Raw genomic sequence first — 26,370 nt, forward strand, 5'->3', positions numbered from 1 at the left:
ATTGCGAGGTAATATCACTTGCTAAATTGTAATTTCCAAAACGTTTTATTCTAATATTATGGTACTACGGATTAGTAATGAAGAAATGTCTCTAGCCGTTTCACACAATATGGCATGTATACTTGAAGGGCCTTCAATAATATACAGGATGACCTTCTCTGCAGAGAGAAGAAAATGTGGGCAAATAAAACTAAGTTTACCCTCAAGAATCTCGAGCGAAATTTGCGTACGCATATCAAAATTTCAATACTATCTTTCTGGCATCAATCTTTGTAGGTGTTTGAATCGTTTATTTATTAAATTATTCAAAAACAGTCTACATGCTATTTGAATTCATAATAACTCTCATAATGTACAGCTTTAACAAATATAAACTATAAAACTATAAAATATAAAAAAGAATAAAACAAGAAGTCATGAGAAGATGTCTTTTCAATTCTGCCTCTTTAGTTATCCGAAGGGCGTTGAGAGGTCCAAGGAGGGTTTGGTAGACGAAATGATTTTGAACAAGGTAGAGAGTAAAACTGTGTACACAAGCAAAAAAACAAGTGTAAAACTGATCTGATCTCTGGGAGAGAGGCGCACAGAATTTAGGTTGGTATAATATAGTTGGTCATTACGATAGGCGCGGTTGAGAAAGTGAAGTGATTTTATTGCATAAGTAAACCAATTACTGAATAATTATTCGTATAAGTTCGATTTGTTTAATTCTAGTCTGTACTAAGGAGCCCTGTCGGTAAATGGCTCATATTCTGAGCCGCAAAATACGGTAGATGTCGATAAATATATCAATTAACTAAGGTTCCTTCTATGTGGCAGTTTCCCTGGATTTGTCATTACTACCCGTTTTACTGCGTAAAGGTGTCACATCTATTCCGGGATATCGCCACAACTGTCGAGAGCCGGTGGCCCTTTTTAAGAGTTTACTGACTCTTGAAGCTTAGGTAATCGTTCGCCATCTCCCTCTCGTTGGTGAGTGTCATAATGCATGTTCGATCTTTACCACCCTCGATTTCTTCTCAAGTGATTTCATCCGGCCGCAATAGGTCCTTCAAAGGGGAAAAAATAATAATAAACCAGCAGGTGGAGGGGAAGCTTTTGTCTTTCCCCCGATCGTGTTTATTTTCCGCCAAGATGTGCTCTCAGCGTTGGGTCCGGATCAACGGAGGTGGCACCGCCGTTGTTCGAAGGCATTGATTTTGTTAAAGGGGAGGCTTCGAGAGGGTAAGGGCGGATGCCATCAATGGGCCCTTTAAGGCTCACCATTCCTCCTCCTTCCCCTCCTGGACTAGTTGCCTCGCCGTCGCAAGCGATGAACATCTTCACCTCCTGCAGGCGCTGCTCTGAGGTTTCCATCAGCCTAGCACTAGAACCATTGGACGCTCGCCTTCCCCTGTGGCGAATGAAGTTTTAATAGTGTTCTCTTTGTGGTATTTCATTTATTTTACTAGTTACTTTTACAATACACTTTGGTGAAAGAAAAACTTGCACTCTCCTGAATGCTGGAGTATCATTATCGGGTGCTGTATTTTTAAGTGACATGCTGTAAGAAGTATCGAATATTTTGTACGTGAGAAATACTTTTTCCTCCAACCTCGAAATCCGGAGTGTTCAAGTGTTTTCTTTTACCTGTAAAAGTTACTTATATGATAATTCCCCTGTGGAAAAAGTGTTGATTTCAGAAACCTAAGCGGACTCTTAGTCTATTATGTAGAATGCTGGACCGCTGTGCGTAGGGTCCCGTGTTCCATTTCTGCGTGATGGCTTCGAATAGGTTTGCATAAGCTAAGCACCCGAACCATTTCACGTTTGCCGTCCCCTGTGGCGACACTGTTAATTTCAGAAACCTAAGTCTATTGGTAGCTTAGTGACTAGAGCGCTTGGCCGCTGATCGTAAGATCATTCAAATCCCAGTTGAAGCCTTCGAACAGGTTTGCATCAGCTTAGCATAAGAACCATTGGACGTATTCCTTCCACTGCGACGACATTGTTAGTATCAAAAACCTAAGCGTGTTGAGCGCTTGACTTCTCATCGTAGGGTCCAATTCCCGGGTAAAGCATTCGAATACGTTTTCATGAGGTTAGTACTAGAACCATTGGATGTTTGTCTTCCCTTGAGGCGACAGTATTAAGTTCAGAAACCTAATCGTATCGAGTAGAGCTCTTGGTCATTAATCGTAGGGTCCCGGGTTCAGCCTTCGAATACCCCCAAATAAAGCCTTCGAAAGGCAATGTGGCTCAGGGAGAGGAAGTGGTCATCCTTGCCTGAATGTATGATATTCGCATGCCTGTGGCTTATTTTTGGGTGCGATGCCTACCATTACTTACCGAGTCAGCCTTCGGCCTGTATCGATAAGTGAATTAAGAGAAGTTATTTGGAGAAATCTTGTGTAAATAAGCGGTAGGTAACCTAGTTACCTAACCAAGTAGTCCCGATTTGATTTGTGTTATTGCTTAACACATTATAACCCAATGTTGCTTCTGAGCAACATCAAAAATGTATGCATTATATGTTCTGTTTAGGAAATATCTAAGTTTCGCATTATTTTGTGGTGTTAATTGTTATGACGAAATATTCAGCTGCCATGGTAATTGTGATTAATTGAAAAATGTTCAAGTTTTCATAATGAAAAATCTTGAAATTTGAATTCTCCCAAAAGTAGCTCTTGGTTAGAAAGGGTTAAGGGCTCGCCTCCCTACTGTAGGCCTGGGTACAAAAAACGGGTTTTCGGAGAGAATTTTCCCAGATGTCCGGATTCCTGCTTGTGTGTGGAGAGTACTTCAAACACAGAACTCTGTCTTTCGGATTAGGTTTAATGCCCCACTGTCTTTGCGGTGCCTTCCTTTTTGAGTTGGCTAACGCTGTCGCCGTGATTCTCTCCACCCTTCTTTCCCTACCTTTCCAATGGCACAAATTACCTAAGTCGTCGATTGCATCTTCAAAATACCTCCTGTATGTTTTTATAAAAAGGTCCTGTACTATCCGCTAATTTTATTTGGAAGAACGTAGTTTCGGTGTAAAATATGTTTTTAACTTTAACTTTTAATCCTTCCAACTGGCAATCTACGTTGAAACCGATGAGGATCACGCAATTACTTGGAATATACAGAGGGCATAAGAGAAAGTTTTCCATTGTTACTGTGTAACTAATCATGCCGATTCCTCCATGGTTGTCTGTTCTGATCAACGAGTATTTGCACCTGAAGATGTCGCTCAGAAACTGGTCGACATTTAAATTATTTATGTAAAATCTGCAAGGTTTTCCTATTCGACATTAACTATTTGGTAAGCTAATTATCGCAAAGTGGTGCGGAAGAATACTAATACTCATAGGCAGACGGTTCATGGTGATGTAAGAGAATGGTGAATATCAGAAGAGACAAGGTTATGCGGAACTTGTTTTTTGGATGAAATAATTAGACTGAGGCCGAGAGTGACGTGTCATCGTCTCCGCTTAACTATTGCACTTAGGAAATTTCCTCCATGTCCTTATGAAAAACGGTAGGAAGAAGACTTGAAGGCGAAAGAGTGCGTAATTTTCAAAGCTTAGACGTGAATAAAGACTTGTCTGGTTGTGTGTAGGAAAGGGAAGCACTGTGCTGAGACTCCTAGAAAGTAGTATATCTTGTAATCACTTTCACACAAGTGCGAATTTCTTGATGAGCTGAAACCTTAAATAGTTTTTGTTAAATACGGACAGAAAAAGTAGCAATTAAGATTTGTTAGGATGCATGGGAATGCGAGAGTTCGGTGCATAATGAAAAAGGAAATAACAAAAGGGGTTACTTTGGATGGACGTTTAGGCTTTTTCCTAGAGAGCTGTTATACAGAAGATATCTCGTATTCCGTCCGGCTGATAAGGTCTATGGTTACTAAACATTCTTGGTCGATCTATTTTTATAATTTTCATAGGGAAACAGGTTATCTAATGAAAATAAAATTATGATGATTTAATGGCATACTTCCTGGATACTTAAATGCTTATGAATTATACCACCTAAAAGTAAATGGAAAGAGTTTTTATCAATTTATTAAGGTCATGGGAATTGAAAGTAAACCCAGAAACAAGGATGAACTGCTTTATACCAATACTGGTATAATGGGTCATTGGTACTTGTCCCATTTTTGGTATTTGGATTCATTTGCCATAACATAGTGGAAACAAGAGGAACGTGCCGCTACATTCCATCAACCATTGTACTGTTTCAACATATCTGATTAAAACTTTTCTCCCCATACCTCTGTATACTCATTATCAAATTGCTGCTTATAATTTTTTTCTTATCTTTGCTGTGAATATTGTGTTTTAATTCATTATAATTCCCTTTCTATGGATGAATCTAAGTTTATTCATCCAGAGTTGTTAATAATTTTGGCTGCTTCCTTGTTATAAGTAATCAAATTATAGTGTCGTTGCTTATGAATAATTCTCTTTTTAATTTTATCATGGGCTTATAGGCTTTTGTCATGAAAATTTTTCAGACCTCTTGTGATTTTTCTTCATCAAATGTCAAGTCCTTTTTTTACTTCATCAACTCTCAAGCCATCTTCTACTCAATCAGCTATACCAAATATAAACTTTCTGTTCTATATTCTCTGTAATTTGCATTTGAAAGTTCAACTTTTAACTCTGGTTCTTATGGCGACACTTTTTACGAAAATGTTGTTTAATTCGAAACAATATGTGCTTTAGCAAATTATGGTTATAATGTTCATTAGTACTCAGAAATTATGATTAGAATACTTTGTTAGGCCTCCAGACTACCTTTAGAGTTAGCAATTGGGTGCTGTAATTAAGACATTAAAATGACACTAAATTAGGCCCAGATTGCTCCAGAATACGAAACTTTCAGACTAAAAGGATCTAATTATCCATCTCCCTTTATTATAATCATAACTATTCCTTATCCATATTCTCTAAGCTGTTTGCTCATAAGCCACGACGGGTGTCTTCTATATTGGCTATTTTTTTATTACATGCGGAAATATTAGGGTTGAATTATACATTTTTGAGCCTATCTTCTTAACTGTGTACGTTGTTTTCTTGATTATTACTGTATTTGACTGAATTGTTCATTATGTTCAGTAATATCAATATAAATAATTGAGAAATGCGAACTTGCGCTATTCTAAATTCTCGATATATTCTTCTAGTTAAAAAAAAGAATGGCTGCCTTTTGCCTCTGAATCCAAAACTAACTTTGGTTTCTATTTTATTTCTTTGCATGCAACTTAAATATTTGCACTAAAAGATGAAAAATACTTTTAATGCACCCAATGAATGTACCTAATCGTAATTTTTAATATTTTAATATTTAATGCTTAAATGAAGTAAAGAAGAGTGAAAAAATATTTGTGCTTTCTTTGTGTTAAATATCAAACTTTTCCTCCTTATTACGCTAGATTCTGTTTCTTATGTTTTTTTCTGTTTCTGTTCCGGGCGAGGCCAAAATCCAATATAACCTCTCTCGAACTCAATTTAACCAGGTGTTTCAAACGCTTCTTCTCAACAGCTGCCAAAGATTACTTCTCAATCCTATTTTCCTCAGGTCTTAAAATGATGTAGCATAAGGGGTTAGGGTGCTTCTTCTTCTCCTAATATGTGAAATCAGCCTGACTTCTGCTAGTATGCTGGGAGATTTACCGTATTCTCTCAAATTAGTTTTCAACTTCAGCAATGAGTGTTCAGGCTTATTTTTCTCTAGATATAAGCACGGCATAATTTTATCGCAGTGTTGACATAGTTTTGCCAAGCACTCGCTTAGTACTTCAACCAAAAAGGTTGGTTTGGATAGGTGATGGTAGAGATCACCCCAGGCTAAGCCCCGTGTTTTTTCCCCAAAATTTCTCACATTCTATGCTAGGGGACCTAGTTCCATTCTCGTGGGCCCACTTGCACTTATAGGATTTTTTTGTGATGTCTGATGCCTTAATCGGGGATTTAAGTCGGGAGCCTAAGTTCAGTTTTACCTACTAGGCTACCGCGCTTCCTCTTTGTGAAATTCATGTTCTTTTTTCTAGGTTCATTTGGTATTAAGATGTTTCCTTTGCTGGTGAATTATGTGCTTGGCTTCTGGCGCCTCTTTGTGGGCGTATTCTTAGCTGCAGTGCATGCCTGGCATGGCTTGCACACGAGGGAGCGCTCGTTTTGGAATGCGATATTTATCCGCTTCACCTTTTTAGAGTGACGCAAGCAATCGATACAATCCTGCGCTCTGACTCGCTTCCCTGTCCTCTCCCAATGACGGCACCCCACGGTTCGTCGGGTTAATGTTACTTCCCCATGAAACGTTGCTTCCTTTCGGGCAGTGCCGCAGTTTAATGTACGGGAATTACGTAAGGTTTTTGATTTCTCGTGATTTTCCTTCAATTGGGAATGGATAAAAAAAAAACTGGGGGTCAAACATCGATCGCGAAAGAACCTCATAAATGGCCACACAAATTCAAAAGTTGACGAAAACATGATCATTCGCACACTGATTACACCCAAATGTTGCTAAGTGGTGTGTTGGATGAAGGTAAAACTATACTGGGTTCAACCGCAGGCGTGTGAACTAAAAAAATCGGGGTAAGGCTGGCGGTACTTTTCCATTGGTGGCACTATTCCCACTCCGAGGAGCTGTGTTTAGGGGTGCGAATATGGTTTGCTCGAGATTTGCGCTCTGTTACCATCGATAAGCAGTAAACTTCTCAATTTTTAGTGCTCCTCCATAAGAAAAGTGTACAATGGTTCATACTGGCAACGGCCGCTTCCTGTATTAGAGAAGTTAAATTCAGTGACTTGGACTTGCTGTACCCAAAATAAAATGTTGATATTGTCAAATTGAAGTATTAATTATGGTCTTGAATCGGCATCTTCTTAATTTTAGCATTTTTTCTTCTTCAAAGGCCGTGCGTGAATGTGAAAGTTTGTGTGATGTAAAGATTTTATAGCGAAAGAACGGTCTCCCAGAGATCTAGGGCATTGATAGAATTGTGGAATAGGTCGGGCGTAATTGACTAAGTTTTCCGCTCCCTCGTTCAGTATTTTTCTAAGATTTTTTTACTTGCAGAATGTTGATTTGGCATGAAAAGGCCTGTACGGAGAGAACCGTATTTGGGTAACAATCGGCAGGAACTGTGGCGATTGTGAAAAAAATGAGTATCGATTTGCGCGCTTCCGTTGGGGCAGCAGTTGATCCATCCTGCCTCCTCGTATTCCCCTCAATCCCTCCCCCTCCTCCTCCATTTTCCCCTCCTTCCAGCCAAGTGCCAGGCTCCCTCTTGCATAGCTCCATTTATCCTCTTTCAAAGGGCCCTCACTCCTGAAAAAAAGCATCAAGGTTCGATTTATCTCCCTAATTAAAATCTTGATGCCAATCGGAAACGAGTGATACGGCTGATCAGTCCAAGTTCAGCACGCCGGAGTGGATCTGGCTTCCAGGGGTGCAAAAACCACTTGATGCTCTTCCTCCTTTGTTTTACCTTAAGTCATATGTCCCGGGTAGCCGCCTCAAATTTGCTTTCCTCTTAGTCTAACTTATCATCAACTATGTAGCTCGACGTCTCTCAGTGTTTCATGGTATACAAGATGCGTTCCGAAAGTGATGCAACTGAATTTTCTGTGCCGCTCCTATTCTTCAAAGTGGGATCAAAAGTAGATGGGGTCAACTCTAAGCTTTACTACGATACCAGTGTCAGTACTGTCCAAGCTGTGAGAGCGGCAGGACGTCAGTTATTGTAAACCTCTGCGCGCCGACCGTGTCACGATAAAAAAAATGGAATCGACGATGTAGGAAAGTGTAAGTTTCATGCTAAACTGTAAAAATCTCTTGAGTAGACAAACAGAATTATTTGTGAGGTTTACGGGAACTCTGCTTTGTCCATCTCACAAGGTATGAAGTGGTTAAAGGCCTTTAAGAAGCGCCGAGAAGAGGTAAATTTCCAAAATTGCAAGAATGAGCAAATCAAGAGTGAAATCAGTGCTCATTGTCTTTTTAGACTGTAAAGGAGTGGTCTGTAAGGCATTTTTCTCATGGATAGACATTTAATGCTCCCAATTACATGTACGGGATGGAAAAACTCCGAAAAAGTGTCATCAGGACGAGGATATACATCTCCGCTTCGTGGCAAATCCATCTCGACCTTGCCACAACACGCTCCGAGTCCGCGAGTTCATGCATAACACGAGGTTTAACCCTTAACCATTGACGTGAAATATTTGATACACCACCAGTGACGTGCGGTCTGGGAGACCGCAATAAAACAAAAATTCGTGAAACGTTTGTAAGTCATTTTTATTGCTTAGTTTACTGTTTCTTTGACTTCTCAACTATTATAAAACTTATATCAATATTATGCATTCCAAATACGAACCAACTTTTTCAGTAAAAATTGTTACTATTTGAAACAGGATCAAAAAACTGATATTAAAACGCTTGAGTTATTATTTTTATTATGGTACTTTTTTAATTAAGTAAGTACTTAATTATCCACGTTATGCAGCTAAAAGTGTTTTCTTACAAATTATTTATTATTATTATTCTTAAAAATCGCTAGGAATTGTTTTAACAACTTTCTGAATCATTTCCACCAGCATTACGTTTAATGGATTTACAATTTAGTGACGTGAGGTCTCACAGACCGCTACTAAAATTCAGCTACAAATTTTCAGAAATAAATAATAAGAAAGTTAAATTTTAAGAGTGCTACGTCCTTATTATACAAAATTATGTCGCTCACGAGGATTATAGATATTTTGAAATAGCAATTTTGAAAATATTCATAATTTTAGAAACGCAGCGGTCTCTCAGACCGCACGTCACCGGTTAAGGTTTAAATTCTGCCCTAACCCCCTACAATCCTAAAGTCGCCCCAGCAGATTTATTTCTATTACCTCAGATCGAAGCAGCCCTGAACTGAACCTTTCCTATAGAAAAGACACAATAGGGTAGTTTCCTTCATCAAAGGAAACGAAAGGTATTGATTGCGATTCGTTACCCACCGTTAGTGTATTCATAGTATAAAAATTATTTTATTTAGAAATACCGGTTTAGACCAATGGCAATGGTCAATTTTATCCTCATTTGAAAAAGGCCAGATTGGCGCATGCGATGCCACTCCTCGTGACGTCACAGGGACATAGTTTCTATACGAGTAGATAGGAGTTTTACATCGTCTGAGATTACCAATGCATGCATGAGGCACAGAGCTCAGGGAAACATGTCTTAATAATCACCTATTAAAACTGGCTAAGGTCGGAAAGTTTTCCTCGTTTGATAAGGTATTAATAATCCTTATTTAAGCCAAGCGCTACCAGCTAGCAGGGTACTCTGCTACCTGCTAGCATCCTGCGTCGTATCAGCGCTCAAGCCTCGCCCCAAGGAACCAGAACGACGTCACACGGAGTTTACCCAGCATTCATACTTAGCCGTCGCGTTTTCGCGCGCTTGAAAATTTTCACTTTCCATTTAATCGCGAAAAATAGATATCGTCATTTAAAAATCTAAAAGCGTGAAATTCGTACTCCAGGAGTAATAATCCTTCGATTTAGCCAGTTAAAAAAATTGTAAGTAACCACCCTATCAGCCGTGACAAGGACCTTGCGAAAGGTCCCCGAAGAAGCCTCCCTGGCAGCGTACCTGTCATGGCAGAATCGCTGGAAAAAATATGTAGGAGCCCAAGGGCGGTGCTATGAAGAATGTAAAGTGATGAAGCAAACATGTTCAATGAATTTATTGAAAAAAATAATTCCATTACTTTCGGAACGCACCCTGTACAATTAAGAGAGAGCAGGAAAAGTAAGGGATACTTACACTAGAAAAGGTAATAGAGGGTGATCAATCAATCAGGGTCTGTGAATTTAACGTATTAAAGGTATCATGTAATAGTTATTGTTTGCGCCCAATATTAAAGAGCATGCAATCGCAATATAAAAGCTGTTGAAAAAACTTAATTTTGAGAGTACTTATGATCTTTAATTTCAGCGCTCCTTCTGTAAATAGTGAGTATATAATCTGTTTTTGAAAAGATAAATTTCTGATATTTCTGATCGCGTTGACAACCACTCGGAATCAAGCGCCTACTATGAAAAGGATCGTAATAATAATACCGATCAGTGTCGAGCACTTCTACTGGTAATCTGTATTTCCCACGCTGTATTTAAACCTTCTCTCCTACTTACTGGCTATGTGAGGATACGATTTTTATTCGGTTATCACGTTCCACAGGCATGAGTAATGATATATCTTGTAGGCATTAGTCCTTTTACTCTAGTCCTTTTTCTACACATTTCCTTTAAATATTGCCTGCATGGTTCGTTTGAGGTTTTTCGTGGAGAGTCCTTATTTACATTTTACTTGTTATCGGATCGAACACCTTGAAATGGGTTTTTGGGTGTCATGAATTTGTGGGTAATGAGAAATTAAAGTGAACTGTTAGTCAGCCATTGGCCTCGATGTAGTTTCCTCTTCATTCTTTCACGTATTAGCTTTAACTACTGGTCTGACTTGTAATGAAATAGTTATACTTTCGCGCCTAATAAGACGTGTTGGTTTTCAGCCATGACCCTCTTCTGAGTGTTTTTTTTTGCCTAACAGTTGTTCGCACATATTATGAAAAAGCGGCAGGCATTGTTTTTGGTTGTATTTTTACATTAGATGAAATTAGCAAACATTTTTAAAAAGCGTTTTAGTGAAATAAATTTGCTAAAAATGCACTTTAAGAAATATTATGAAGCCAGTCGGCTACCATGCATGCGAAGATAGGCCTTTTATAGGGATAGGTCGATAGCCTGATTCTGATATTGATTTATTTTTGTTTTTTTTTTACCGGCGGAATTAGGTATACTTAGACCTTCCGCAACATCTACTATCTGAATAATCACGAAACACTCTCGGTGGTGAAAAATCATGTCCTTAATCATGGAAAAACCTACCCTGTCGGTATCCAAACCCAGGGCCATTAACATAACTAACGTAGTAGCGTGTACTTCACCGAAGCCTGTGACCGATAATTTGATGAATTTATTTGAGAAATAATTATTTTTAAATCGAATGAAAATGGCAATGAAAGTGATTAGGAATTAAATAGCAGAAACTTGAAAGGAGTGAAGGCTAACAGTGAAAAGAAGTATGTCAGTTCAAGGAATTGATCGCCGCGTACCTTTACGGAGTTCACTGAAGAAAAATGAATTTCTTTTACCGGGATCCGAACCCTGCTTTTCCTTATTCGCGTCAGATATTCTAAAACTTACCAAAGCATCTTATTCCCTAGAGGGAGGTAAAATAAATCAGGTGAAGAAGATCTCTCGGTGGTTCAAGTGTCCTGGCACAGATTGGAGAGATACGCGTTGGAATACCGGTCCAGGGAAATAATTTTTCTCTGTTGAATTTTCGTAATGCAAGGGAATGTGGGTTAGAATTTTAGCAGTAATTTTTGTGGGTAGCCTGTGGAACATTGAAATGCTTAGGTTGTTTGCCAAAGAAAGAAAATTCGTGACTCTTATCAGAAAGAACTAACTATGTTTAAAGAGCAGAAGGATTTAAATTTTGGGGAAGTAGAGTCGGTGGGGGTGGGGTGCATGAGGATGTTGAAATCCATGTTTGTTGGAAGGGTTTAAAGGGAATCGGGTGAAGGGAGTGATATAGACAGCGCCTCTGATTGGGCTAGTTCGATAGACTCGAACTAGCCCAATCGATATTGATATCGAATCGATATTGGACCTTAAAAAATCTTATTATCTTATATTAAGATGTACATCTTTATATAACGTTATTACAGAAATCTTTGGAAGGACACCGGATGTTTTGTATTTTAATAATCAGAGATTTCCTGCTGCTTGGTCATCGTTAATCGTCAATTATTGCCTTAAGTTATTTGGTATTTCTCATTGATTGAAACTTTGAAGCTAAAATTGAGTATGATAATGCTGATGATGGTTGTCTTTAGCGCAGTTATTGATCCCTGCTATTGAAAACACAAGTCGCAGTATCGGGGACCGAGAGCATCGAGGTAGTTTAGATTTACTAAAAATTAAGGGTTGTATATAAAATTAAGAGATCGCATAATTAATGCTGGAAAAATGACGTTACGTAGTATTTCCGATTTTTTATTTTTTATGCTAGTGCAAAGTGAATAAAGTAAATTTTATTTATCTGCTAGATTACTCTCACAATGCCCCTGATAATTGAAATTCAATCAGAGGCTGTGTAAAGATTTATAATGTAGTCGACATCATACCAAGTACATTTCAGTCTCCTCCAGTATACATCAATAGGACGAAGTGCTCTTAGTTTTGTAGGTGCGTTGAGTTCTCTCATTAATTATTCGTAGAAACTCGCATTTATCAAGTTTTAACCTTGGTGAATGATATCTCGTAATTTCTCTGCAAGAACTGACTTCTGAGTGTGATTCAATGAGTAAATGGTATCTGAGACAGTAAATTGAGGAAATATAATTTTATTTCCTTAGTCACCTGTCCAGATTAGTGCCGAGTCTCACCAATCAGCCATATCTCATTTAAATTGGGTTCCCGACTTTTCTGCTAAGACATTATAGATATACATGAAAGAATTGAAGAGCTTCGCAAAAAAATACCTCGATAAACTTGTGTACGGAGTTTACACGCAGCCTTAAAATCTATCTTTTATTTGGAAAATTTCATCTCCGTTTTTCATATCTGTTTATGCATTAGTTATTCTTTGAATCTCTTTACGTTTAGAAGCCCTTTTCTTGAACGCTGCTAATTTTAATAGTGTAAAGTCTGAATCACACGATCATATTTTTCGTCGCGAAAAGTGATCGCTCTAGTGATCATTTTTCCGAATCACACGGTCACTCCCGCCGTCGCTTTTCGCATCATTTCCGATATCACAGCTCGTTGTCATAGGACCCACGTAACGAAATTATATAGCGAGTTTGTTTATCTATGTCGTTCCCACAATTGTCAAACGCTGCGCTGCATTAACACCATACGGTCATGCGTTCTGATTGGCCGATATGGGGTATTAGGGACGGTTTTAGCGACGGAAAAAGCGACCGGACGAGTGATGAAAAATAGCGATGGGAATCCTCATCGCGATCGCGAAAAACAATTGCCGGCGACGATCATTTGCGAGTGATCACTCTAGTGATCGCGATAGTGATCACTTTTCGCGACTAAAAATGATCGTGTTTTTTCAGGCTTAACATAGCTATGGGGTCTCTTATTCCATGTGCTTGTTTTTTTTTCGTCTGAGGGGAGAATAACTATCGTAATAAAACATATTTGATAAAGCTCGCCCAAAAATAATTTTAACAGTCACACATAGAATATAACGATAATAATTAATTAAACCGAGAAAACTTATATATAATTTATTGAAAATAAGATTAATTTTCGTATATATTTTCATCTTTGCAGTATTTACGATTATGTTTCTAATTTTACTATTGATTGTACGATTTGACTCATATTATAGTATTCAATATGAATTCGCAGATTTCCTTTAGTCTTTATACAGCTGTGTAAAAGTTAAACTATTTGAGATTAAATCGAAAATACATTGGTTGTTCAAAATAAATAAATAAAATTTAAATTATATTGAATTAACTCGAGGGCAATACACTGTAAAATATGGCTTCCTTGTTTTATTCAGGGAACAAAATTTTAAAGGGTGATACCCACCACAATTACAGGAATGAATGTTTAAAAATGTATTACAGTTGGTAGTTAAGTATCACAATCAAATGAAATAACTAAGTATACAGTGTTTGCAATGCATACAAAAAATCGGTACTTATGCAAATTACAATTTTTTCTAAGCTTTAAAATTTAATGCTGTAGTGATTGAAATATTAAGCAAAATCTGAAGGCGAGAAAAATATTTAGCTGTCATCGTTAATGATATGTGAACGATACTTAACATGAACTGTCCATAACATTTTATAATTCGTTTCTTCAAAACCTGTACGAACTGCTTGTTCTCTTGTGCAATTGTGACACACTTTTGCAAAAGTAAATATTGCAAATTTTCTTTTTATATTCTAATTCTCTACGTTACGCAATTATAGGGTTTTAGAGGGGCTTTGATGAGTATGCTCCCGCCAACGAAGGGAGTTGCTCAACAGTAATTATTAATGCGAATGCCATACACATTATCCCTATCAGTTCCAAGTGGCTTTAGTGGAAGGATTAAAAACGCGCTCACTTCTCCAAATTTATGTCTTAATCAAGTGTATGTCAGTTCGGTGGCACATTGCGTGCTAGGCATTCAAAAACCAATTACTGTAATGAGTTTCTTGTTATAATGGAAATCTCTTATTGAGATTGCAATTTAATAGATGTTGGACGTATTCCCAAGTAATGAGTGCATTAATGAAGAGATCTCGGGATCGCCACCGGGTCAGGAACATTACTCTGACGTTTTGATATCCGACTCGGCCATCGTGCTCAGGGATGAATTTATGTTAATACATTTGTATTTTTCCGGTGTGTCTTTTTCAATATGGAGTGGGATATTGTTTGTAAATTAAGTATATAACAAAACTTTCTTCTGAAATTCAGCAAATACAAGTGCTGAATCTACTTATTACTTTTCTATGTTCTCAGCAATGCGATTATTATGTAATTTATGAATTAATCGCTCAAATGGAGATTTGTTTTAGGTGTAATAATGTCCTCATGCTGAGTTTTGAATATGTTACTGATAATTCTGGGTTGGTAAAAGTCTCTTTGTGTAATCTTAAGGGCCCTCGTTATAATTTTTTTAGAAGTGATTGTATATAGCGGCATTAAAATTTATTGGAGCATTAATCCATACCTGCATTAATATTTTGGTCACAAATTTTGGTGCTAATGCCTATCACAGGCTGTTCGTTGTCTTTAGTACGACAGGTTATTGTAATGCTATTTGAAAAGTATTTGTGGCCGCGAAATGTATCACTTGTACCATTCAAGAACCTTTAAAAATTTCTTAAAGTTTAATCAATCGCTCAGATGATTCAATTCCATCGTCAATGATACAAAATTTGTTAGATGGAGTGCACTATCTTTTTGGGAGACTCCAGATTCTCACTCAAACAAAAATAGTGCCCCCTATATCCTCCGAAATGAGCTCAGCCATTTAAGCATTACCTATTCGTAAATGAAATTCTCTTAAGTGCTGTATCCAAAAAGTGACTTTCTACGCATTTACTTGCCCGGGTGTAAAGTTATTTACACCAAGGGTGAAATTTTCCACGGAAAATCATTTGGCTTGGATGGGATACGAACATGGATCTCCTAAAAAGATCTGGGGTCGACTGAGGAGATCTAGTTTGGGAATCTAGATGAGGGTTTGTATCTCGGTTAAGCCAAAGCATTTCTTCATGCTAATTTCACCCTTTGTGATACTACAATATTATCAGTAATTTTTACTCACTCTTTTTGAATGTTGAAATTCTAGGTTGTAATCAATTGCTTGTATTTTTGAAATTATAGACTCTTCGTTTAGATGATTTGCTTATATTATCCTAATGCAGTGCAAAATGGTTGATTCATACCGGCTTCATTTCAATGGGGTTGCCCCGACTCTATTTCCCATTTCTGGGGCGCATGCGTCTGAGTTGAGCAATCGCACTCAAGGGGTTGCATTTATCGACCGAGGGGAGCTTGGCAATTAATCCCAAGACTTCCTTTGACAGATTGTAAGAGCGCAGTCCCTTGCTCCACTTTTGCCTTTGGCCAAGTAGAAGTAGTTGCGACGTCTGCTGCGTAAGGTTCCCCGCCGGAAATGATCGCAAAGTATGCTGGAAATGTCTTGTTTTATGTGAAGCGTCTTTGCCCATGGTTGGATAAAGCTGAAACACCAAGATATGGTATCAGATAAATTGTTTTATTTCAATTAGCGCGTGAAATATTTTACTCGTCATCATCTACGAATTATTCCTATCTTCTTCAGATGAGACTACATAATATCAAGGTATACTGTAGTGTCACGATCGGAAAAAATGTTTTTCCACCAATTTGGTGTTAACTTTTTTTTTGTTATTTTTCGTTTGCCGCTGATCAGGAGGACAATCAGTTTGTGTAACTTTCTAAGTGATGAATTATAAAACGCTGTGCACTGTTCATTTAAAGTATCGTTTATATGCCTCGAACGATGGTAGCTACATATTTTCCTCACATTCAGATTTTTATTAATATTGCAATCACGAAAGCTATCGTGTATTTAAATTTACCATTTTAGTAAACTTTATAATTTGCATAGGTACTGATTTTGTTTGATGCATTGCAAACTTAGTTGTTTCATTGGGTTGTAATACTGAAGTATCAAATGTCATTATTTTTTACATTCATTTCTGTAATTAGTAACACCGTTTCGTATATTGTTCCCTAAATTAAATAAGGAAGTCATATTTACTGTGGCGTTCTTGATTAATAATATGATAATTAGTTTTTATTTTTTCACTTGTCTTCACCTCTTTTAATTAATGATAAAAAATTCCTGGAGTATAGGTCATATAATGCAAAAAGTTTTATTAAGTTTATGTTGTCATTTTTATTATATTATGTATTGTAAAAAATGTTTTGTTAACTTTATTTATGTATCACTATTGTATATTATTGTATTTTATTGTACTCTCATTTTTTCATTCATAGCCCTGAGGAAGGTTTTAAAATAAACCGAAACGTTGGCAAAAAACGTTTTAAATTATATGAACTGGAATTTTTGATCATTAATAATTTTATGTGCGCTTTATAAATTATCTCTCTGTCCGCTCTCAAATGTATTACATATTTCTTAATTATCTTAATTACTTGGCGTACTTCTGATACTATGCAACTAACCATATAGATAAATTTTGCAGAACACACATTTTTACAACAAATAGAGTAATTTACGTATTTGGCAAAGTGAATTAAACGTAATTAAATGGATATTGAAACGCTAAAAAAGTATATTCCGCCGTGCTGTGATATGTGATTCCACCATGATAATTGGAGGCATCATATATCAAGCTCAAGTACTCATCTGAATAAATAAATAATCTACTTGTGTAATCAGTTCAAAATTATCATTTTTATCGCACATTTATGCCACGAAATGTAAAAGAATTTTATTAATTTATTTTTATGTTTGAACATTTATTTTTGAAAATGCAAAGCCTTCTAATGAATGGAAAAAATGATTATTCTTAAACGTATAGCCCTGTTTCTTTGCCAGCACTTAGCGCTTGGTGATTTGATTGCCTATGCGTATTTTAAGTGTTATCCTCAGTTTTTAAATCTATAGTTGATATGAAAATTAATGATGAATCCTATCATAAACTTGAGTTTCTTTAACAATATCTTAGCCACCCTGAGTCAAGAAATGTTTTTAGTAGATAAGTGAGTCATTTTTGACAAAAATACTCTATATAAATGCAGAGCAGCTCCTTGCGTGAATGTTAAAAACATCGGATATTCAACGTTGGTAGATATAATTTTCATGCTGAATTATTGGGAATGACTTAAAAATTATTTTTTAACCTTTTTTGATGTCTTTTGATGAGGGACTTCGTTTTTTTAAGAATCGTATTTGTAATGAGGCCCAGTGAACAAAACGTGAAGAACTACGAAAATAGTGGTTTATCATTATTTTTTCTTCAGCGATCAAGTACTAGAAATACAGTAAAATAATTTTCTGGATATCCTGTGGTAAGCTTTCTTAGTCAATTTAAAACTTTTTTTGATGATCTTAACTTACCATTACAAATTACTTACGAGGATTACTTTGTATCGTTTTATTTGGTGAACTATATGGATTGTAATATAAGACGAGCGCCATAAGAAGATAATATAGCAAGCTCTCTCAGAATCGCTAAATTCTTCGCTGACATAAGTTTACAACCGCGAATGAAAGTAGGAATAGACGCTCAGGTTTTCCTCTCTGTTCTCCCGGGGGATATTTTACTCATCTATTCAAAAAAAAGTTTTTCTAAAACACCTATTATTTATTTGGTGTTCCTTGTGGCTCCCTTCCATCTGCTCTATATGTGCTAACGTTCTTCAGCTTAGTGCCACATTAAGTCCCTGTATGTTACCGAAATATGTCATTTCTTTTCCCAATTTTTCTCTTCTGAGAATATTATAAGAATGAAAATTTTCAGTGACGTCAACCTCATTGCTATTTGGTTCTTTTTCCGGATTTTTAATGTTTTCCAGATGAATAAAATAGGAAACGCCTTCTGGAACAATATCACTGATGGAGAAAAAAGTGTTGATGACGATGAATGAGTAAACTGTTGAAATTAAAGATAAAGGCTAATGAGAGGTAATCAGGAAGAACATCAATCATCTGAGTTAATTTTTTAATGAGAGGAAAGTTTTTGCGTGCTTGGCATAGGTCAAAGTTAAACTGCATTCAAATGATTGAGAGGGCCTAATGGATGTTAGCAAGACACTTTGAAAAATGGATCGGTAAAATTACTTTGCATTTTACGCGCTATATTGCAGAATGCTGAAGCTGGTGGTCTTAGGATTAACTGAGTGCTATTCACGTGATATCAGACTAAGTCTACTAAGCGGGACCGCTGTTTCTAAAATTTCATGCATTCATCGCATAGTGTATTAGCGTATATGACTTTTACATATACTGTATACATTTTATACCAACAGCCAATCTGGACATATATCGTTAATTAAATGAAACCATCCAGTATAGAATGTATTAGAAATTAGCACAATTTTTGGTTGAAGATGAGTAAATGGAGAAGTAATAACGAAATAATTACGAGTTTTTATTTCATTGTCTCCCGAAAATAATATGCTGAATCGTATTAACAAGTTAAATTTGTGTAGTGGAATTATTATTTCTTGTGTACACCTGTATGTGATTTATTTTTCTTTGGAAAACTCTTTTATCCTCTGAGAGGTATCGAATTCAAATTTTAGCTCAATTTCAGTTTGGAAAGTGCCAGAATTTGATTTACCAGTAATAGTTTTCGTATTTATGTGGGGACACGTGAAGGTGTGCAATGGTGGTGTAGTAAGTTTGGGATATTTGGTATAGAGGTGTTGTAGATGTCTTTGCGGTTTTGGGTTCTGCATTACATACTCTATTGACTATATATCGTTCTATCGACTTGATTGGAGAGGGTAGAGGGAATTCTTCGATTGATTTCGATTACCCTCCTGATATTTCTTTCACTTTCAAATCATATTTGTTTTTGTTTGTACGATCCACTAATTATCATTTCTGGAGGTTGGTAGTCTAGTTGGTAAATTTCTTGACAGCCTCAAATAAAATTCTTGAAGCGCAAGGTAGCCTAGGGAAAGAAATTGACCCCACTACCTAGAATGTGTGATATTTACTCGCCTGCGGATAAGCCGAAGGTGAGTTCTACCATTGCATATTCAAACAAACGTTCGGGTTAAATTACTGAGGTTTTATCATTTGTTTCGATATTCAAGATTAAATGCCTCTTTTTTCTGCACGATGACAATAAGGAACTAATGAACTTAACCGATAATGGCAAAAGTCAAGTTATATTCATTCAAAAGGAAAAAGAGCCCAGAAGGGATGCCACTGATGATTATTTTCCTTGATGAAAACTTAAGCAAACGATTATGGATCCAGTTACATAAAAACCGTTTCAGACCTTATGACGGCGCTGTCATGCACTTGGTAATCTGAGAATTATCTTCTAAAAATCCAATTTAATGGATAATTATCGACGATTTTTTATAATTCTGCTATATTGAATGGTGGTGAATGCATGCTTTGCGGAATATTCTCACCAGCACCAAGTCGTACTCTTTACTCCATTAGCTTTGGCTCCATGAGTAGAAATCCTCCTGATTTGGAGTTTACTAAAGTGCACGGTGACAACAGCTTTAGGTGTTGATCCATGAGCAATTATAAGATGATTTATTCTCTTTAAATCTATTTAATTATTTCCGTATTTATGTCTGATACTTAATCTTTTCTGCCATCCCATGGCGTGGAACTTACATGGTTATGGCTTTGTTTTTTTTTTGATAAACTCTTATTTCTTTTTTAAAGGCTGCGTTACTGTGCGTGAAAGCTTTCACCAACCATTTCCCTTTTCCGCTGTAATTCGGGCAACGCCCTCAATCCATAGCAACGATGTCATTTCCTGTTTTAATGAGTCGGGAATTAAAATTTCTCTTTCTTAATACCTTCTTTCACATTAAAAGGGCGTAATTTCTGAGTGTTCAACCTTTTCTTGGTCGTTTCTTACATATTACAATAAATGATATTAGTCTAGTGGAGGAAGATTGTAAATTGTTTAATTTAGGAATCGACGATAAATTATGTTTTAAAATCGTAAGAAATCTTTGTTTTTTCACGTAGTATTATTACAAAACGACCTTGGTTTAGAATATGATTGTTATCAGGCACATCGGTAATTAGAATAATATTTACCGAATTGACTATCACAAAACTAGATATACCTTCTGTTACCAGTGGGCATAATGAAGACAATCCTCGTCGATAATTAGGCTTTCTGATTTATCTGTGTGGAAAAACAAATATATTTCCATTATTTTAAAATAATGAGTAAATTTGTGGATGTAACGCCCGAGAAAATGGAATGCGATAAATTTTATTTTCTTACTAGGCATATAAATTTTCCATCAAATGTAAATTATTATCTGAACGCTTAGGAAAAATGTATTCAACTAGTTAAATATTAATGAGGAATAGATAGGGTTTTATTATATAACAATATGATTGTTTTTTTTTTGCTGGTGGCTATGAAATTCTATAAGGATGAAACTATAAAAGGTGAGCCAAAGGGCCAAGTTCGGCAAGAAGTTCAGGAAAATGTGTAATATGAAAATCATATGAGGGATGATATAAGTCGTAAATATGGAGTTCTCACAATGTATTTATGTGCTTTGAATGTGTTAAAATTGAATATATATAGGCCAAATATATTTTTATTTTTTAGGACCTCAATGAAGATACCTTTTGAAATTAATCGCAAGCCCTTTTCGATGCCTCTCGTAATTAAGGAATTTTTTCATTCGTTGATTGTATTCTTTCATGTCGAGGTAAGGATGAGGTAACTGAAATTCTATTTGATAATTTAGCTCTAAGTCCATTATAGAATCATATTTGTCCCCCAATTATCATAGGTTCATGTGTCTTTTTCGCGAATTAATATCAAGTTATTTTTTTCAAACTTTCTGCTCAATATTCAAGATTAGCACCCTAGGGCCTAGAATCGTGATGCGGACCTTTGGGTTTCCAGGGCAATGTGAAGAGCGTTATCGAGGTTACTTATGGAATAAATGCAATTATTAAGAATTACACCGCAATTATAAAAATGACAAATACAAAATGTGCTTTGAATATGTTAAATAGGTTTCATTGCCTTGACTTAATACTTTGACTTGACACTGTCCCAATAATTCCTCTGGGCAAGGGTTATTTTCTTTAACCGGAATGAGATTACTAGCCATGAGGTGTTTTCATGCCTTGTGCTTCTTTACGGATGACTCACTATAGCTATGACGCTTGATTGTCCGCAGTTATCTCATTAATGCATTGCGTGATTATACGGCCACGTATAAACTCGTAATCAATCATCTTACTTTGAAATAACAAATTTTATTTTAGGCATAGCATTTTTAGTCGCTTGAGGAATATTATGGATAGTGTTTTTGAGACTCAATTTATATTAGAAGAAAGTATAACTGCCCTCTTTTCTCGGCCAAATGGCAAAGTTGGAGCAATGCCACTTCTTTTTTCATGATAGTATATTTTGACAAGTGTTTGAAATCGTCAAATAATTGGTCAGTGAATGAAAATATAAACTTTGTTTTTCCAAATAAATAACTTCTTTATTCAACTTCATTGGGCAGTTACATAATCTTTGCATCTTTATTTGCTTTTGTTGTTTGTCTACTTTTTTCTTCATTAAACCCGAATGTCTTGGTTGAATAATGCATCATTTTTCATTTCTTGCCTTAACAGATTAAGTAACTCGTAAGGCATCTTTTTTTTTCAGGCCATGTTTATCAGGCCATGAAGTTAAAGTAGTTACGGTATTTTCTTCCGTTTACTATCTGAAGAAAGCCATACAAGTAATGTTTTGACTCGATGTGTTCAGAGTTTAAATTGTTTTCATGAAGTTTGCACTTAGAGCTAGATTCAGGAGGATTATCTATATCCACAGTGCTTGAAACCTTACTATTAAAAGATATGCCAATCCAGGAAGCACTTCCTGTTCTTTCGTTATTTATCTCATGTAAATGGGTACTCTTACTTTAATGATGAAATGATTCGATTTCCTGTAACCCACGATTTTTCATGGCAAATGAAATGAAATGTGAAAGAAATAGCAGTTCAGCGACGGTATATGCCATTGAATAGAAGTAACAGTATACATATATTTTTTTTATATCACGAGGTGTGGGTCAAATAGTATAAATATAATAAGGGGTCGTGAAGTATAAAGTTTGAAGTAACAGTATAAGTCAAATCCTCTGTGTCTTGCCTGCTTGAGAGCTCTTCTGTGGATTGAGCGGAACTTCTCGTGACTGAGAGTAATACGGATCTCTAAATTGTAAATTAATGCTAATATGCATTGAAAATTACTTGTTGTTTCTCTCTTTTTCTACAATCGAAGTGGATAGTTGACTGATGTAAACTTGCACATTTTCGTAAAATTCTATCCATACGGTGCCCTTGATTTCTTTCAGAGGACTACAAGTTTACAATCGGAGTTGAAATGTTTCGTAATGCTTATCCGTATCGTTGCACTTCAATGCATTAAAATTTAAGCAATTTAAAGAGCATTCAAATAGTTTGAATTATTTCATCTCCCATATTCTGGCATCTTTAAGCTATTCAAACAAATGCTTGCTTTTTCCAGCTTTGAGCATAGGTATGGCTTGTTGCACGTACTCATTAGTTACTTGGTTATCATTGTGAGGAACCTTTTTCGTATTTGCGCTTGATTCGTTCAAAATCGCCGCCAACCTTCCTACTTCTCCCGCAGAGGACGTTGTAGTTCGCTCTAAGGCCGTCAGAAATGAGAGCGCTGGAGTGTGGGACACCTCTGCTAATCAATCACGGAATCTATGAGAATAATTTCGCTGTAAAGTAAATCTTATTTATATTTTGTGATCGCCTCTTACATGATTATGATAGGAATATGTTGCCATTACAGTTATCATAAACCCTGCCCAAAGCCTCAATTATAGGACGATGGAAGAAATTTTGGATGAGTCATGGTTATATTCATTCTCTGAAGGCAGATATTTTAGGTTTTCTCTTGCTTAGTAATAAATTAAGTTATACTGCTGGTCCATAAAATAACGCTGAAGAGCGAAGAATTAGGATGTTGCCATGAATGATTATATTTGTATGTGAAATATGGTAAATTATAAATTAATGGGAAAGAGGACTGTTATTCTATCATCTTTAAGTTGCAATTGTTGTTTTTATGAACTTTCGGAACAATTTTTGTGGGATTTTAGTCAGATATTTATATTATATTACGCCTTTACCTAAGATTTTTACTGTAAATGGAAATGGAGACGGTAGTTCTTCGTAAACGTGTCGGGCGTGGAAGGAATTATCGAATGTTTAATGGCCATAAGTTTAAAATTAAGGAGTGTGCACTCCTTTTTCAAGAGTTAGGATGTTTTAAACCAATTCTAAATTCGTGAATAAATATCTCATACTCTTTTTGAGAAATTTTATAAATTACGTAAATATGTAACCACTCACACATTGATGTCAATTGTTGCTCATTTTACGCTGTCCAGTATCCTAAAATATGCATTTTCAATGACTAGTTTTTTCTCAGTTATCGCATCAGTATTCCGGAATATTTAAGCCAGCAAGCAAGCTTTATCCATTTAGCAGTATATCGATCGCAACTTAGGCTGAATGTATCCTTATTTTTGTTTACCAGGGATGCTTAAAAAGATTTACGCGCAGTAAAACGCACCAAAAGTATCAGTCGCACGTTACACCCTGAAGTCATATTTGGCCTGGGAAAGATTTTTGGATGTAAAGCCTTTAAATGGAGAAAATAGGCTTCCGGATCGGAAGCCATTGATGTATTGATGATTTACCTTCTTACGTACCCGCTATGAAATTATAGTTGTTTTTTTTTTAAATTGGAGATGATTCATGAGGATTTCAAACCCTGGTCGAAAATAGCTTGTACGTTTTGTCCATATTTTGAAAACTTAACATTCCAGCAACTACAAGCTTCATCTATTTCGAAACAAAATTTCTTAACTTTCGCTGAATACCGAAACTTAAGCTGAACATATTCTTTTGACGTTTATTGAGAAAATTGTCAATGTTATTTTTTCAAATCTTTTAGTTATTAATTTTTATTCTATTTCTAATGTTAGAGCTATGGCTTCATTTCAATTTCAGGGTTTAAAGTTTCGCCATTCAAGGCTACCTTATTAAATTTTCGCCTTTCATCCATTTCTGAATAAAAATAGTTAAGAACGTATTTTCTCAAGAAAAAATATCCTTCTATCTCAATGGAATTCAATGAAATTCCAGGAACTAAAATCCAGTTTCATGCTAACGTATCCTTCCTTACCACTGTTTACTTAATTACTGTAGGCAATTATTGAGTTGGTTCAAATGGTCTACTGATGGATTTATATCCTTGTATCCATTCATCAGCAAAACCATAAAATATTTGCAAAGAACTGATGAAATACAAAAATAATTTGTTAAAAGGCCCGTTAATAAATATCATGTATCATGTTTAATATGAATATCTGTTTGTCTATATCTATATCATGTTTTACTCAGGAATTACGGGATTAACCCCGAAAATTTCTGTATATGGATTGTGGGTAATTGTCCGTCTTAATCCTGCACAGCTTAAACCATTAAATAGTACTTCGCATTTCAAAGTCTGATCAAATCATAATTTGATACCCTAATTTGGTGGAATGTTTATCAATCGTGCACCTGTGTGTTCTTCTCGGATGAGGTCTACTGTCGCCATAAGGTTGTAACAATGACTTAGTTTTCTGTCTAGACCATGAGATTAAACGGATGTTACCACCTCTTGATTTCCCATTTAATGAATACATCATCCACGCGCCATTAAGCCGGCTCAAATCATTACTAAAAGCCTGGTTTCACGGTATATTAACACGTACAAGTTAATGTACGTTTGCGTGGATGATTTTGGTGGACCGGAACGGATCATGTACGAACGCATGAACCAAATTAGAATAGGTTCTATTTTCTGTGCATGCATCCGCCCAAGTTGGGTGGTTACACGGTGCATTTTAGCGTTCATTCTCGCGTTCATACATTTAGACATTAACCCGTACGTGTTAATGTATCGTGTAACCAGGCCATAATGCCTGTCGCAGGAAACTCTTCTGTAAAATCTGAAAATTAAGAGATTGTTATTTTTAAATGAAGTTTCACCGTTTAAAAAATTTATATTTTCTGTTAAAGTAGGTGATTTTTCCTCTTTCTCCGACGCATTGATATATCTTGATGCATGATTGATATCCTTGAACATCCTATTGCAATGGGTTGCAATGCAGATTTGGGGGGGGGTTGGGGGGAGCCTGGCCACCCAGCTTAAATGATAATTTGTTCGAAAAATATTACGAAACCTGTACATTCAAGCGCAATGAAAACAAAAAACATCAAAGTTTAAATGAATTTTAGTCTTAGATAGTTCTTAAAATGCTGCTTTCATAAGCTAATTTAACCAAATTTTCATGGAGAACCTAGGGGATATGGAATTCTCCCCGATACTCTTGAGGGTGTTTCGTAGCCCCTAAACCCTCGGCTGGGTGGCTGCACCCCCACTCCCAACTTCTCCCATACTTACTCCCAGGGGTGCATCAAGGGTGGCTAAGAGGGCTAAGCCCCCCTTGGATATCCAATTTACACCATATAGAATGGTAATTATTTTGCGACCCCCTCTACTACTTGAATTTTAACCCCCCCTCAGCCCCCCCTTGTCCCTATTCTGGATCCGCTACTGCTTATTGTCAGAGTGTCATTTGGGTGATGCTCCATAAACGTTAAAACTCATTATAATTATTTATTTACATCCGACCGAAAACAGTTCATTTCAGCCTTTTACATCCGGGTTATTTTAAGCATTTCAACTTATACACGTGCTCGAGCATCCATGGAGGTAGGAGAAACCTACCCAGGCGGGACTCGAAACCACGACCTCTTGTTTGTCTGGAATTTACCCCGTCGCCACCGAGGCCGACCATTGTTTAGGAATTTCTTAATTTGCATTTTATTCACTAATATTTTTCATCTAGCTTTATTAATATTTTATATTTGAAAAAAAAAAACTTCAGAAACATTTGTAGAAATTTTACAAACTTCAAGGGATATCATTTTTATGCTTCAATGCCAACTCTAATGAGGTGCCTTTTCCCTTATCTTTGC

At 36.3% G+C, this 26,370-nt stretch overlaps 1 protein-coding gene across 2 annotated transcripts in view; it reads left to right on the forward strand.

Moving 5' to 3' along the window:
• The window catches only part of LOC124165111 (cilia- and flagella-associated protein 298), a 197,896-nt gene that overhangs the window by 165,940 nt on the left and 5,586 nt on the right, over nt 1–26,370 (forward strand). The gene's annotated exons all lie outside the window — the stretch shown is intronic.

This window comes from Ischnura elegans, chromosome 9, assembly GCF_921293095.1.
Source record: "Ischnura elegans chromosome 9, ioIscEleg1.1, whole genome shotgun sequence".
Taxonomy (NCBI): Eukaryota; Metazoa; Arthropoda; class Insecta; order Odonata; family Coenagrionidae; genus Ischnura; species Ischnura elegans.